Genomic DNA, 16,119 nt, shown 5'->3' with positions numbered 1-16,119 from the left:
TCCCATCTGCCACAGCACCATCTCCCTCTCACCCTGCCTGCTTTCCTTCCCCTCTGAAGATGCTCAGAAGGTGATTGTTAAACCCCTCAGCAGCTGCAGAATCCAGCGGTGCTCCCGAGGGAGCAGAGGGGCCGTTCCCAGGAGCTGCTCACGAGGTTCCTCTCACAGCTGCTCCCTTTCCTCAGCCACCGAGGGCAGCTGCTGGGCTGGCTCTGCTCAGTCCCAGCTGGGCTGGCAGGGACAGCACGGCTGCTCCAGCTGTTCCAGATGTTCCAGGTGTTCCAGGTGTTCCGGCTGCTCCAGGTGTTCCAGGTGCTCCAGGTGTTCCAGGTGCTCCAGGTGTTCCAGCTGTTCCAACTGCTCCGGCTGTTCCAGCTGTTCTGTCTGCTCCAGCTGTTCCAGCTGTTCCAGCTGTTCTGTCTGCTCCAGCTGTTCCAGCTGTTCCAGCTGTTCTGTCTGCTCCAGCTGCTCCAGCTGTTCCAGCTGCTCCGGCTGTTCCAGCTGCTCCAGCTGTTCCAGCTGTTCCGGCTGTTCCAGCTGCTCCAGCTGTTCCAGCTGTTCCAACTGCTCTGGCTGTTCCAGCTGTTCCAGCTGTTACAGCCGTTCTGTCTGCTCCGGCTGTTCCAGCTGTTCCAGCTGTTCTGTCTGCTCCAGCTGTTCCAGCTGTTCCAGCTGTTCCAGCTGTTCACCTCCCACCCGTGACCCCTCCGGAGCCCCAGCAGCCCCACCCCGACACCTCCTCCCAGCTGGGAGGGTCCTGGCGGGTCGGTCCTGGCAGGTCGGGTCGGTCCTGGCAGGTCGGTCCTGGCAGGTCGGGTCGGTCCTGGCAGGTCGGTCCTGGCGGGTCGGTCCTGGCAGGTCGGTCCTGGCAGGTCGGTCCTGGCGGGTCAGTCCTGGCAGGTCGGTCCTGGCAGGTCGGTCCTGGCGGGTCGGTCCTGGCAGGTCGGTCCTGGCGGGTCGGTCCTGGCGGGTCGGTCCTGGCAGGTCGGTCCTGGCAGGTCGGTCCTGGCAGGTCGGTCCTGGCGGGTCGGTCCTGGCAGGTCGGTCCTGGCAGGTCGGGTCGGTCCTGGCGGGTCGGTCCTGGCGGGTCGGTCCTGGCAGGTCGGTCCTGGCGGGTCGGTCCTGGCAGGTCGGTCCTGGCAGGTCGGTCCTGGCAGGTCGGGTCGGTCCTGGCAGGTCGGTCCTGGCGGGTCGGTCCTGGCGGGTCGGTCCTGGCGGGTCGGTCCTGGCAGGTCGCTGTGCACATCCCACTCCAGGTGTGTTAACCCTTTCCTCCCCTTACAGCAGCCTGGCACTCCCGGGGTTCCAGGGCTGCTCTGCTGCCACACAGGAATTGGTTTGATTTTTAAAATCTCATATCCCACCACAACAGGAAACTGGATTCAAACCGCAGCTTTTTCTGGACATTCATCTGAGTTTTTAACCTGCCAGCTGTTTAAACACAATTTACACTCCCACATAAAGTTACTCCGTGCTGGATTCCTTTCGGCATCAGACAGTGGCAGGCTTAGCTCCTCACTTTGTGCATTCAGAAGAGAATTCTCCTCCTGTGCAATCCTCTCTCCACTGGATCCCTGCCCAGGGGAGCTGCTGGGAGCAGGCACCAGCAAAGCCCACCCCCATCTCAAGTGGGAAGCCAGGCTGCAACCCTGGAAATGCCACGGCACAAAAAAAGCCTGCCTGTCCCAATTTCTTCATGTTATTTTGGTATACTTCAGGAAAAAACCCAACAACACATAACTCAGTAATTATAACCTTTCAAAAGTGTTTTCCTCTCCCCCAAACTGCTAAAATCTCGCAGAGCTGCAGCCAAAGTTCTAATAGAACTATTTTTAGCTTTTGTCATGCAGGGAATATCATGAAGTCGGTCTCATCCTTCTATTAATGCAAATGTATTTAAGCAGCCAGGGCAGGAAAGTTTCAAACAAGCTGATGACTGTTTGTGTGGAGCCCAGCCCCTGATGGCTGTGCTGATGTGTACACACCACAGCCAGGGCCTGAACACCTTCATTTCAAGTGTCAGCAGGTACTGACAGCTCCATGAAGGGATGGCCACATGCAGATTTCACTGCCACATTTATATATTTCACAGCCTTTTCATTCATACTGGATATTATATTATATTAATTATATTGTATTAATTATATTATATTATATTAATTATATTATATTATATTAATTATATTATATTATATTAATTATATTATATTACATTACATTATATTACATTACATTATATTACATTACATTATATTACATTACATTATATTACATTACATTATATTACATTATATTACATTACATTATATTACATTACATTATATTACATTACATTATATTACATTATATTACATTACATTACATTACATTACATTACATTATATTATATTATATTATATTATATTATATTATATTATATTATATTATATTATATTATATTATATTATATTATATTATATTATACTAATTATATTATACTAATTATATTATACTAATTATATTATATTATATTAATTATATTGTATTATATTATATTATATTATATCATATTATATTACTCTCTGGATATTATTTTGACCTTTACTTATCAGCCCCAGAGAGTGCAGCAGTGTCCCATTGAGATGTGACCAGGCCTGGAGAGCTGTGCCAGCACCTGCCAACGCCTCACCTGGAAAGCTGAACTGAATTTAAGGAATGAAGACCATTTATAATGACACACAAGTCAGCAATTAGAGGAGAGTGTGCTCACACAGCCATAAACAAACAAATAGGATTTAAAAATCCAGAATTCAGTCAGAGTTCAGTGCAAGGAGAGCCCCGGGCTGGGTCACGGGCACAGAACCACAGCAGAGCCTCGTGGGCAGAACCTGGGAGGGTTTCAGTGAGAGCTGGGAGCCCAAAAACCTCCTCAGAGCTCCCTGCCACGGGCAGGGGAATCCTGCCTGCCTCAGCAGCAGCTCCTGGGGAGATAATGGCTCATCCCATCCCATCCCATCCCATCCCAGCTCCAGCCCTGCTTCCCCATCCCATCCCATCCCATCCCATCCCATCCCATCCCATCCCATCCCATCCCAGCTCCAGCCCTGCTTCCCCATCCCAGCTCCAGCCCTGCCTCCCCATCCCAGGAACTCTCCAGCAATCACATCATCCTGGCATTATTGCAAAAGATCAAATCCCATTCAAATGCATCTTCCAGTTATCTGTACAAATATTGGTTAGCTCTGGAATTGCATTTTATCCTCTGTTAACTGCAATGTTACAGCAGAATGTTTGAAGTGTTTGCACTCCTCTCCTCTCCAGGGGAAGGAGCCTGTGCCACTTTGATTCTGGGGTTTTACCTGTGGGGAATGAACTGCAAATCCTCATGGCAACGACACCAAACATCATCTGCTGCTTGAGCAGGAACCAGGGAGCTTCAAAACACGTTCATGAGTGGCCTTAAAGCGTGTCACCTTCTGCTCCTTCATCAACAGAGCTCCCAACATCCCCTGAATCCTGAACACCACAGAGTTAAATTCTATCTGCCTTGCTGGAATGAATAGTCTCAGATACATCTTTGGGAACTCCAGCCAAGATGCTTTTGGCTCCATATAAGCATCTTTAAAATGTGCTGCTAATTATTTATATAGCTCATTATCTCCTTCCCCTGGTCCACCCACTGCCTCTCAGGTGAAAGCTTTGAATGTGTCTGGAAGCATTGAGAAAGGAAAACATTTACCAGTGCAGCCACCTGGGAGGAAATTCCAATGGAAGCCAGCGAGGAGATCTCACCAGCATTACATTTGGAGACAGCTTTTCCTTCAAACACAGAAAATCAAGATTTCTGCACGAGCAGTGCAGGATGGACTCAGAGGAGCAGCAAACAATCGTTCCTCTCCTCCCTTCCCAACACCCAGAGCCAAACCAAAGCTTTTTGCTTTGCAACACTTGGTGTCTCCTGCAGGCAGCAATTATTTGTGGGAAGGGAATCACGGTGAAATCCCCACTGGCTCCAGGCTGGGTTTCTGGCAGGGTGCTGGGCCTGGCTCTGCAAACATCACCCTCCCTCCCCAAACACCTCCTGCTAAACCACTGACACCCAGAAATGTCTTTCAGCAGACCTCAACATTCAGTTCACGTCACTGCTATGTAATTATTCTTTTCACAAGCAGAGATGCAAAGAAGGTATTAACAGCCGTTCAAAATATCACATTTATGCACTTTTCTCTTGTCATATTAAATATAATTACTTCTGATGCAATCAAACTCATATCTTTCAAATGGATAAATCCAGCACCAAATTTAGAACCTCGAGCTTCAAACATCAGCAGAGCTTTAAGCCTTTACTTTCAGGTCAGTGAGGTACTAAGAAGAATAGTGAGAATACAAAGCTTTAAAATGGTATTTTTAAATGAACTTTCTTTAATTTATTCTGTTAGCAACTGTTTGCAAAGTGTTTTGAAGATGACAGGTGACATATGAACCACATCTCATAACTCAGCACCAGGAGCTGGGGACCACCCAACTCACCAAACCTTCTAAAAGTTTCTTCTCTAAATTCAAAAGGTGCCTGAAAATCAGAGCATGTGCAAGCACACAGGAATCCAAGCAGAAACCCTCTGCTGCTACTCAGAGCCAAGGTCAGGAGGGATGCACCAAACCAGAGTGGGATGTGCTGATTAAAGCACAGACTGTGCACAGGATCCTGCACTTTGCGTTCCTGCACGCAGAACTTGGCACTGGCAGGGTTTCTGTCACATTTCTGCCTTTTAAACTCTCATCTCAGGCTCAGGCTGCACCACAAGCTCACAGCTTTCCTGCAGGTGCTGCCCTGGAGTTTAGGAATTGGTTCAGAGAACCTGCCTTGAGGAGGGTGGAGTCAAACCCTCCCAAAACCTCCCCCTCACACATCCCCATCCCTCTGCTACCATGCCCATGCAAACAACAAAAACCAGAACCAAAGCAGCAGCGTGGATTGCAAAGCAAAACCTCTCTTCAAATGTTGCCACAAAACTGGAAAAACAAAGCCAGGACTTACTAAAAGCTGCCAGAGATGAAGCCTCGGGTTTAAGGTGGTGACATGAGACTGGGAATTCTGGCTCTCTTCTATAAACCAGGTCTGATCAAATATTTTCTGTGGAGCTGCAGGCTGCAGACATGCTGGATCATTTCCAAACTGCACAGGATAAAAGAGAACGAGTCAGTGGTTTGGTACAAGGGTGTTTGCACTTGCTCTCCCCTTGCAGTGCTTCCCCAGCATCATCCTCACTGCACTGCCCCCAAAAGCTGCAGGAAACTGATGGTCAATCATCCATTACACACAATAAACTCCACTCTGAATCAATGGATTCAGCCCTGATGAATAAACACTTTTGTTATGGCAGGCAACAAGACTGAAACCCAACCAAAAACTCCAAAATAAACCTTGAATGGTATCATCACTGGTACGCTGAAAGAAAATCATTTCAGAGGGCAGATGAGTGAAAATCAGTCTCAATATCTTCTCTAAGAAATGTAAGGACACAGAATGAAGCAGAAAAATCCTGTCCAATATTTATCACTACAGTCTGCAAGTTTGCCAGAATCTCTCTTTATAGCAACAACAAAGGTTAATCCAAGGCACCATTAGAAATCCTGGAGGGTTTTTGCTGTCTCACCCACTCAACTCACAGTGCTCCTTAGCTTAATAGGGATCTTTAAATTTGGTATTTCAGATCTTTTTGGATGGAATCAGTGAAGACAACTTGCTCAAATTCCTTTTCAAAAAGGTTTGGGAACAACCCCCTCAAATCCAGTACATTTTCATGCCAATATCCTTTGAAGTCCACATGTTTCTGAGAAAGGATCCTCAACTTGGGATAGCTCAAATCTACTTAATTCTCTGCTAAGCATATTTTGTTCTGGCCAGCAATCAAGCAGCATTTGCAGAGTGAGTCAGTGGAGAGGGTGAATCACTGAGAGAGACGAAATGCAGACTCTGGGTAAGAACTCCCCCGGATCTCTGGTAGGATCCCAGCTGGTGACAGCTCCACAACCCAGGGAAGATCCAGGACAGCTCTTCCTCCCTCGGGCAGGAGCAGCTTCCCTTCCTCACACCACGTCAATTCCATGCCACCCACAGCATCTGAAGCCGCTTCCTCAAGAACCACAGAAACTGGGGGAAAGTTCCTTAAACACAGAGGGACCTTTGCAGTGAATTTCTGGGAGAACTTTTGCTCTGTCCTCACTTTCCCACTGAGTCCTCACAGCTCCATCCTCACATCCCTCTTGTGAGATCCAGGTCAGGATAACCAAGTGCAAAGTGCTCAGAGCTATTGGAAGAGCAGGTCCAGGAGCAGATTGTGCTGCAGCTGGGGCTCTGAAGCAGTGAGGCATCTTCCCAGAATGTTTGATTTGGGTTGCTGTTCTCTAACTAGAAAATAAAAAACCTGAGTAGAAAGATCTGCTAATTAAGCTCAGCAAATAAAATTCTGTGATCCCCCACCTTTGCAGAGGTGGCTCCACTGGAGGGGCAGGAGCGAGCTCAGCAGGGCTGGGGGCAGCCCCCAGAGCATCCCCTGAGCATCCCCTGAGCATCCCCAGAGCATCCCCTGAGCATCCCCTGAGCATCCCCAGAGCATCCCCTGAGCATCTCCAGAGCATCTCCAGAGCATCCCCTGAGCATCCCCTGAGCATCTCCAGAGCATCTCCTGAGTATCCCCTGAGCATCCCCTGAGCATCTCCAGAGCATCCCCAGAGCATCCCCAGAGCATCCCCAGAGCATCCCCAGAGCATCCCCTGAGCATCTCCAGAGCATCTCCTGAGTATCCCCAGAGCATCCCCTGAGCATCCCCAGAGCATCTCCAGAGCATCTCCAGAGCATCCCCTGAGCATCCCCAGAGCATCCCCTGAGCATCTCCTGAGCATCCCCTGAGCATCCCCAGAGCATCCCCTGAGCATCCCCAGAGCATCCCCTGAGCATCTCCAGAGCATCCCCAGAGCTCAGCTCCAGAGCATCCCCAGAGCATCTCCAGAGCTCAGCTCCAGAGCATCTCCAGAGCATCTCCAGAGCATCCCCTGAGCATCTCCAGAGCATCTCCAGAGCATCCCCAGAGCATCTCCAGAGCATCTCCAGAGCATCCCCTCCACACAGCTCCTGTCCTGTTCCCCAGCTCCACACAGCTCCTGTCCTGTTCCCCAGCATCATCTCACAGCTCCTGTCCTGTTCCCTCAGCATCTCACAGCTCCTGCCCTGTTCCCCAGCATCTCACAGCTCCTGCCCTGTTCCCCAGCATCATCTCACAGCCCCTGCCCTGTTCCCCAGCTCCACACAGCTCCTGCCCTGTTCCCCAGCTCCACACAGCTCCCTTCCACACCCTGATTCTGTTCATGAACCCAGATCAGCTGCTGGACCCCAAACCTGCCCCACCGATCCCCTCGTCCCTACACCAAGGGAGCACAAAACCCTCTGGGGCCCAGATTGTGCTAAATCCTGGAATAGAGCAGGGGAGACCATGATAACCATGAATCAGTCCTTCCAAAGACTTGATTTTCTCCCTGAAATGGAATTCTAAAAATACCTTTGGACAGTGTCCCTCACACAAAATGAGGCATCTGAATTGCATCCTGTGTGCACGAGCTAAATATCAGAGGTCGCAGTGGAACAGATTGCATGGAGTTAATGACAGATATTTCCACCCAGACCCCCACATTGCCACCTATTTTTAAATGCCTTTACTTACATAATGCTTGGTGTCTTCATTAGCACAAATCTAATTCCGATGGCAGCGTGGAGTGGGACATGGGAAATCGCTCAGAAAAGGATGGATCCTCTCAGGTCTGCTGGGCTCGGGCCTGCAGCTCACAGCTTTTATTTATTCATGACTTTCCTGAGCAGAACCGGTGGCTGCTGAACAGGATCGTAATTCAATCCTGCCTGGAACCTGTCTGAGTGACTCATTAAGGTGCAGCCTGACTGCTAAAGAACTCTGGTGACAGAGCCTTTTGCTGGGGAAAGATCTATTTTGAGAAGTCACTTCATGCACTGCAAGTTCCCCACGTTTGGTTTTGAGGGATGGCATGGCTTCTTAAAGACACAAACAAATGCACTGAAGCACATCCAGAGCACGGATTGCTCTGCTGCAAGGGATGCTGATGGGCACAGGCCTTGAAAATGCAAATGCACAGCTGCAGCTTGGTGTTCAAGCGCAGGATTTGCAATCCAGGAGTTGTTTTGCTGAGAGTTGTTACCCCTCCTGTGGAATTCCAGCCTTCCCTTAGGGCTCTCTGGGTATAAGAGATAAAGAGGTCCCTGCAGTTTCACAAATGTGCAGCTCTGGTATCTGCAGTCTCTGTAAATGCAGGGAAAAATCCTGTCAGAGCCAAAACCTTCTGGTTATAGAGTTTATACAGAGTTCTGATTATAGATTATAGAGTTACTCCTTAGAGTTTTCACTCGGGAAAGTTCCAGGTCAGAGGAGCAGCAAGAGGAGCTGACCCTTCCCAGATCACTGCTGCAGCTCACAGGAGGAGTTTGCTGAAGATCTGCAAAGTCCTTCCAGGAAAATCCCTGCCAGGAGCTGCAGTGCCAGGCTGATGCTCCTGCTGGGCACTGCCACAGCTCTGCAGGACACAAACCACACCGGAGCCAAAGCAGCCTGCTTGGAACATCCCTTCATCTGAAAGATGCTGTCACTGCCTTCTCTGATCTCTAACTGCACATCAGAAACAGCTCAGCAATTAACTTTGGTGCTAAGCTGGAAATGGTGATCAAAGCACCAGGAGCCAGGTTACACACGGGACAGGAACACTCAGCATGGAAGGAAAATGGCAACAATTGTAAGTGAGATCACTCCACTGGAGCAATTCTTAAATGTGGAGCTTGTAATGTAAGATACTTCAATAAATCCTTCACAAAACACATTTTAATCTTTCCTCTCCAATTGAAAGGATTTTCCTGACCTCCCTCTGCTTTTAGTGTGTCTTTTTCCTTTTGCCTCTCTGTGAGTATAAATATTCAGCATTAGTGAAATAATCAGCACTGTTACAATGTGTAGTAGCTCTGCAGCTCTGCACTGTGTGGGTGTTTGCAGAGAAAGACATATTTAATTCTAACCAAGCTGATCTGTTTTATTTACTGTCTACAATCAATTTATTACAACTTATTACTGCCCTGGTAAGTACAGGAAGGTAACAATAAGACAAGCCTTGGGTTGGGAGCACTGTTAATTTTTAGGTGAAGACACCACAGGACCAGCCAAGGGGGTGGCACCACTCAGTACCCACAGCACAGAAAAATCCTGCACCTCTCAGATCCCCACACGCTCCCAGGGGGAATTTGGGGAGAATTTCTCCCCAGCAGCTCCCGGGGAGCCTCTGCTAAAAGATGGAATAAAAGCTGTGCAGCTGATTCTCCTGGAATCACCCAGGCTGGAGCACGCAGGAGGTTTGGGTTGGTGTTTCAGGCTTCAGCCAAACCTTACCCTGACCCTGTCACAGCTGAGAGCACAGAATTACCCTGATGGTGTTTGTCTTGCAGTCTGAGAGCCTCTTGGTGTGTTAAACAATCACCACTTTTGTACCATCACACCACATTTCAAAGTCACAAAACAAATTAATTCCTGAGCTCGTGCCACCTCGTCCTTAATCTCATTAGGAAAGACTAATGGCTACAGAATCAATTATTTCATACAGATTACTGCCTCAACACCATCAGCCTTTACATCACTCATTCTGAATTTTCAATTCCATTGTCATTTCCTCCACTAGTTTAATTACAACCCTTAATTAAGCCCCTTCTTTAATCAACTTTATAGCTGTGTCCATTCATTTATGGCTGCATATAGAATAAGAAAGAAAACCAAACTACCAGAGCTATGGGGCCAGCAGCAGAGCTTTCCCAGGATTTGTCTGGCCCAGCCTGAGCTCCAGGAGCTGCAATCATTCCTTCCTGTGGAATACCCACAAAAAGCTCAGAACAAGCACAAAGAAACCCAACATTTTTAGCTAAGGTTGACAATTCCATACCACAGTTTGCATTTGGCAGTTCCTGACAATCCAGTGGGTTTGAGATGCTGTGGACACACCTCATTGTTTCCTCTGTCAGTTCAGTTTCTGGGGGGATGCAGCTGCTGCATTTTCCAGAACAGATCACTTCACTTCCAAAGCAGTAATTGAGATTTTCCAGCTTCCCTCTCACAACACTGCTATCATAAACAGTTTGTATTTCTTTCCAATGCAGTGTGGGAGTAACAAGTTTCTCCACTGGTCTAACACATTTCTACTTTTCCTTTTTTTGCTGATTTTTTTTTTTTCCACAATGGTAAAAAAAAATGCTTTTTCAAGTTATTTCCTGATAAAGAACCCAATTGTTTGGTTTTTTTACTTCAGTTCTATCTTTCATACTCTCATGCATAACTGATAGAACTATCCAGTGACTTTTCTTTAAGATCTACTAGAATAAATGCACCAAAGGGAAATGAGCAACAAAAATGAGAAAAGCCACCACCCTCTCTGTATGCAAATTTCTTCTCTTAAATACAAAAAATGAGACCATGGGAATCCTATTTCAGTGAGCAAATTAACAAAAGGTCAGAAAGCTTGATCTTTGTCACCGGTGTCCTCTGTCTGAAAGCTGAACTGCCATTTAAATATTTATTAGGGAGAGCTGTAATTGCAGGTTGAGAGCTGTGAGAGAGCTCTGCATGCACAAAAGAGGAAACTGAAAATATTCATGACACGGGAGATATTCCACCCAAGGAAAATTTGGGTGAAGGAAAGGAGCACTAAGCTGGAATCTTGGTAATTTATGAATCCAGACAGATCAGGAAGTGTCCTAAAGCCTTTTAATTCTGGGGTCTGTTCTGGGACTCAAACACAGGAGAGAAGTTCAGACTTTACCAGCCACTGAAAACTGATGAAAAAAGTGGTTCCAAATGCTGACAGGACCACAGGCAGCACACAGAACCACGCTTCATTGTTATGAATACTTTTTAAATGAAATAAACAAAGGAGGAGAAGCAGCTGCAGAGACATCAAAGTGGAGAGAGCCAAGGAAGGTGTTCAGAGCCTGCATCTGCTCCCTGGGCTGGAGAATCCTCTCCCAGCAGGGGAAGGGCTCTGGCTACAGGATCCTCCTGCCTGCTTTTAGTGCCTTTAATGAAGTTTGTACCTCTCCCTGTGGTTTGATACCCAGTTTATTGCAGTTTCTGCTCGAGTTATTCCAGTTGGCACCACGGGAAGGCTCAGAGATTTCCCAGCCAGTTCTTCCTCCACAAACCCCAGATAATCCAAATGGACCTGATCTCCCTCCAGGCACAAATGTGCTTTCCACACACGGGGAATGGTCCCAGTTTGGCCTCTCAGGAATTTCCCCCAGTCCCAGGGAGCCCCAGCCCTGCTGAGGATGAGGCTCTGCAAAGCCCAGCAGCCAAAGGGCAGCACAGCAAACTCACAGGAGAGATCATCTGAGAGAAAAATGCTGAAAGAACTACCTTGCAATAACCTGGCTGCTTGAAAGGGAAGCAATTACGAGATAAATAACAGCAAAACTCTATTAAAAATACACACAGTGAGCTTGACAGGAATTCTCCTCAGCCATCAGGAGAGAGGGAGTATTTGGCTTTCCAGAAAAGATAATTACCTGCAGGGTCCCTACCTAATTATCCCATGGCACTGGGAGTTTTGAAAGCAAGCTGGCATTGGAAAATGGAAAGTGGGCTCCAAAAGGAAGAATCACAACTTCTTGTGTAATGATTTTTGGAAACTTGTAACAAAACGTGCTCCTTGGTTAGACAAGGCACCGTCCCAAAGCACTCCACTGATGACACCTGGTGGAGTTGTCAGCTCTCTGAACACGCTTCAGACTGAGGCAAGCAGGGAACCAAACTGCAGGACACTGCACTTGTACTCTGAATTAATCTGGTGTTTTTACCACCATGTTCTGTCACTCCTCATTGCAGCACCCGTCCCTGCCAGCTCTGCCATGTGTCAGACACAAACCCCGGCCTCATCTGAGCCTCCAGCATCCCTCAGAGCTTTTGTGATGAGCTCAGAGTCTCTGTTCCTGTGCTCAGAGGTTCTGTTCTGCTCAGAGGTTCTGTTCTGCTCAGAGGTTCTGTTCTGCTCAGAGGTTCTGTTCTGCTCAGAGGTTCTGTTCTGCTCAGAGGTTCTGTTCCTGTGCTCAGAGGTTCTGTTCCTGTGCTCAGAGTCTCTGTTCCTGTGCTCAGAGTCTCTGTTCTGCTCAGAGGTTCTGTTCTGCTCAGAGGTTCTGTTCCTGTGCTCAGAGGTTCTGTTCCTCTGCTCAGAGGTTCTGTTCCCCTGCTCAGAGGTTCTGTTCCCCTACTCAGAGGTTCTGTTCCCCTACTCAGAGGTTCTGTTCCTGTGCTCAGAGGTTCTGTTCCCCTACTCAGAGGTTCTGTTCTGCTCAGAGGTTCTGTTCTGCTCAGAGGTTCTGTTCTGCTCAGAGGTTCTGTTCCTGTGCTCAGAGGTTCTGTTCCTGTACTCAGAGGTTCTGTTCCTGTGCTCAGAGGTTCTGTTCCCCTGCTCAGAGGTTCTGTTCCTGTACTCAGAGGTTCTGTTCTGCTCAGAGGTTCTGTTCTGCTCAGAGGTTCTGTTCCTGTGCTCAGAGGTTCTGTTCTGCTCAGAGGTTCTGTTCCCCTGCTCAGAGGTTCTGTTCCTGTGCTCAGAGGTTCTGTTCCTGTGCTCAGAGGTTCTGTTCTGCTCAGAGGTTCTGTTCTGCTCAGAGGTTCTGTTCTGCTCAGAGGTTCTGTTCCTGTGCTCAGAGGTTCTGTTCCTGTGCTCAGAGGTTCTGTTCTGCTCAGAGGTTCTGTTCTGCTCAGAGGTTCTGTTCTGCTCAGAGGTTCTGTTCCTGTGCTCAGAGGTTCTGTTCCTGTGCTCAGAGGTTCTGTTCTGCTCAGAGGTTCTGTTCTGCTCAGAGGTTCTGTTCCTGTGCTCAGAGGTTCTGTTCTGCTCAGAGGTTCTGTTCTGCTCAGAGGTTCTGTTCCTGTGCTCAGAGGTTCTGTTCCTGTGCTCAGAGGTTCTGTTCTGCTCAGAGGTTCTGTTTGCTCAGAGGTTCTGTTCCTGTGCTCAGAGGTTCTGTTCCTGTGCTCAGAGGTTCTGTTCCTGTGCTCAGAGGTTCTGTTCTGCTCAGAGGTTCTGTTCCTGTGCTCAGAGGTTCTGTTCCTGTGCTCAGAGGTTCTGTTCTGCTCAGAGGTTCTGTTCCTGTGCTGGGATGGGCCAGGCTGAGCATCACTGCAGGGTGATCTCAGCATCCCACGCTGCCTCCACCCTGCTGAGGGAAACCCTCCCGGCTCCCTGAGCTCCTCTCTGCCCTTCCCAAGGAAAGAACATCCTTCAGTGTGACTGCTGTGCCCTGCAGTGCAGATGGGCAGGACAGAAAACACCTCACAAGAGCTGAGTAACAGCTTAGAAAAGTAACCTGAACTTTCCTAGAGGTTGGCAACCTGAACCTGTTGATTCCAGCTAAAACAAAACCCCATTTCCTTCTGAACCTGAGCTCTGGTGCCAGACACAAACCTCACCCTTGAAATGCAGACACCTTTTCTGGCCTGGTTGTTGCCTTTACCAATCCTGCTTCCCCCAGCAGTTTGGTCCTTCAGTGGAACTGCTCTGGTGGCTCTCAGCTCTTCCACAGGATCAAGAACAAATGAGCAAGGTGTGTTTATCATCAGACAAAAAAATCTGTCAGCTCTTCCACAGGATCAAGAACAAATGAACAAGGTGTGTTTATCATCAGACAAAAAAATCCTTCTTTCTCTGTTCAAACAGCCTTCCAACATCAGCCAGACCGAACAATTCCCACCATGACAGCAGAGAGGAAACCCTACTGAAAATGCAGAGTTCGGCTTGTGGCTAATTACACAGATGGAGCTTTGGGTGAATGGGGATCTCGATTGTGAATGGGAAGATTGTTGATTCGATTTTTTAATAAATAAATTTAAAAATTAGAGCTCACTTGTCCCTTGCAGCTCAAAGTAAGAGAGAACAATAGGCAGTCCTGGAGGCTGTCCAGGCATGCAATCCCAGCCCTGGAACAGAAACATCCAGAGTCTGCATCACCAGAATGATAAAATGAATGCAGACAGTTGGCAAGAAAAAATCCCTGATAAGCAATAAAATGCTCACACCAAGCAATGGAAAACACTGCAGAAGAACTCTGATTTCCTTTGGTTTGATAAGTGAACGATGTGGCAACGTGAACTGCTTCCTTCCAAGTGAAGGAACAAGAGTCAGCTGAGGACTGGGCTTTTCTTTTTTTAATTGGAACAATAAAATCTTCAGCAGCTGTATGAACCTAGAAACTAATAAACTACTTTTCCACAGCTTTCCACACTTTCCTGTGTCTGAGATGACCACGGCTCTGTGCTCCCTCCCTTTGAAGCAGCCACTCTGTGACCTCCCTGCACACAAACCCTTCCTCCATCCATGAAACTCCTCACAAAACCCAGCACTGCTGGGAGCTCCCCTGAGCAAACTCCAGCTTCAAAAATCCTCCTCTCACTTCTCATACCCTGCCCTTAATTCTCCTCTTTGCTGCAGCCAATATCACATTGTCCTGCCCTTCCAGTTTACAAATCTCCATCTCTCTGATTTTCATCGTGGCTCTTGCTGTAGCTGACACCAATTCTCCAAAGCACTGCAGTCTTGAGGGTTCCCATATTTTTAGCTGCTGTGCCAAATTGCTCTGAATTTAATTAGTTAAACACCTATCTGCAGAAATCTATGCTAAATTCAGAGTGAGAGTCTGCTGTCAAAAGTTTTTATGACAAATTAAAAACAACTTTGGTACCTTCTGGGCAGGAAGCTCTGATGCAAATGACTCATGCTGCTGTGTTAATCTAAAAACCACTTCTAGCTGGAAGTCTCAAAAAGCAGAGCATCACAGAACGTGCCAATAAATCCTGTGGCCAAAGCAGAGCCTGGGGAGCCCAGTTTGGACAGGTTCTGCTGAGCTGGAGCCCAGTTTGGACAGGTTCTGCTGAGCTGGAGCCCAGTTTGGACAGGTTCTGCTGAGCTGGAGCCCAGTTTGGACAGGTTCTGCTGAGCTGTCCTGTCCCAGGGATCTGCTCCCAAGCCCTGCACTGCTGCTCTCTCTCTGGAGAAGGGGCAGGTTGGCTCAGAGGTTCTGACTCTGCCCTGGAGCTATTTCCCAGCCCAAATGATCCCTGATTCCAGGACTCCATGGACCAGTCCCATCTTCACACTGAGCTTCCCCCTCTCACCTTCCACAGAGCACATTCCAGCTCTGCAGGAAAGCTGTTAGCACAAATATTGCAATACATCCTTCCAATTGAAAATAAACCAAAAAAACCCACCCCAGCACATCTCCTGAAAGTCTCTACCTTGCACATTCTGCTGCCAGGCTTAGATAAGCACACGAGAGGGGAACTGAGAGAGCTCCAGACGGGAAAGGTTAATATTGCTGTGGTGTGGCTTGGCTTTGCACAGTGATTAGGCTCCCTGCCAGCCTGATTCCTTCAATGTTTTAACTATCTGCAGCTGAGTGATTACATTAATAAACTTCCAGAGCAGACAGCACGCTGAATTCAAGCCACTGTTCATGTAGGAAGAGAATGGATGTCTTTAAAAACACTCTCTCTTCTAAACTCTAGGGGAAAAAAGGCAAACCCTGGCCTGATTTTCTCCAAAAGAATCCTTCCTTAGAAACCTCCAGCAACCTCTTGATTCTCAGCAGGATTTTTAGGACCAGAATTCCCTCTCAGCTGAAGAAAGGATTTCTTTTTCTTTATTTTTAAGGTTGTAGCAGCAGATCTAAGGTTCCTGTGCCTCACCCATCACAGGTCTGCATAACTCAGATCCCAGTCATAACATCCCCAGAAATTACAGTTTGAAGACCTCAAGGTCAAAAGCATTCACCTGTTCTATCCAGGCTGAGAGGAAAAATCATCAGCAATGATTCATAACCAGAGAGGAACAGGTGAGACCTGAAATCTGCAGGTCAGCTCCACCCAAAGAGCTCAGACAAAATCCCAAGTCTGTCTCACAAACAAATGATGGGGCAGGGATGGGGAGGGAGTGAATCCAGCTATGGAGAGCACAAATAAGAATATTTTCACGTTTGGATCACTGGGAAAGCGCTGGTGGCACAGCAGGAGAGCTCTCAGCCAGGCCAGGATGTTT

At 47.8% G+C, this 16,119-nt stretch overlaps 1 protein-coding gene across 2 annotated transcripts in view; it reads right to left on the bottom strand.

Annotated features, from left to right (window-relative positions):
• RIMBP2 (RIMS binding protein 2) overlaps positions 1-16,119 on the bottom strand; it is a 112,922-nt gene that overhangs the window by 82,823 nt on the left and 13,980 nt on the right. For both annotated transcript variants that reach the window (XM_058851841.1, XM_058851842.1), the window contains exon 2: positions 5,018-5,155. The gene's annotated coding sequence lies outside the window, so the exon portion shown is untranslated. The remainder of the gene's footprint in view (positions 1-5,017; positions 5,156-16,119) is intronic.

The sequence above is a fragment of the Poecile atricapillus genome, chromosome 16, assembly GCF_030490865.1.
Source record: "Poecile atricapillus isolate bPoeAtr1 chromosome 16, bPoeAtr1.hap1, whole genome shotgun sequence".
Taxonomy (NCBI): Eukaryota; Metazoa; Chordata; class Aves; order Passeriformes; family Paridae; genus Poecile; species Poecile atricapillus.
This window is presented reverse-complemented; position numbering and strand designations above follow the sequence as displayed.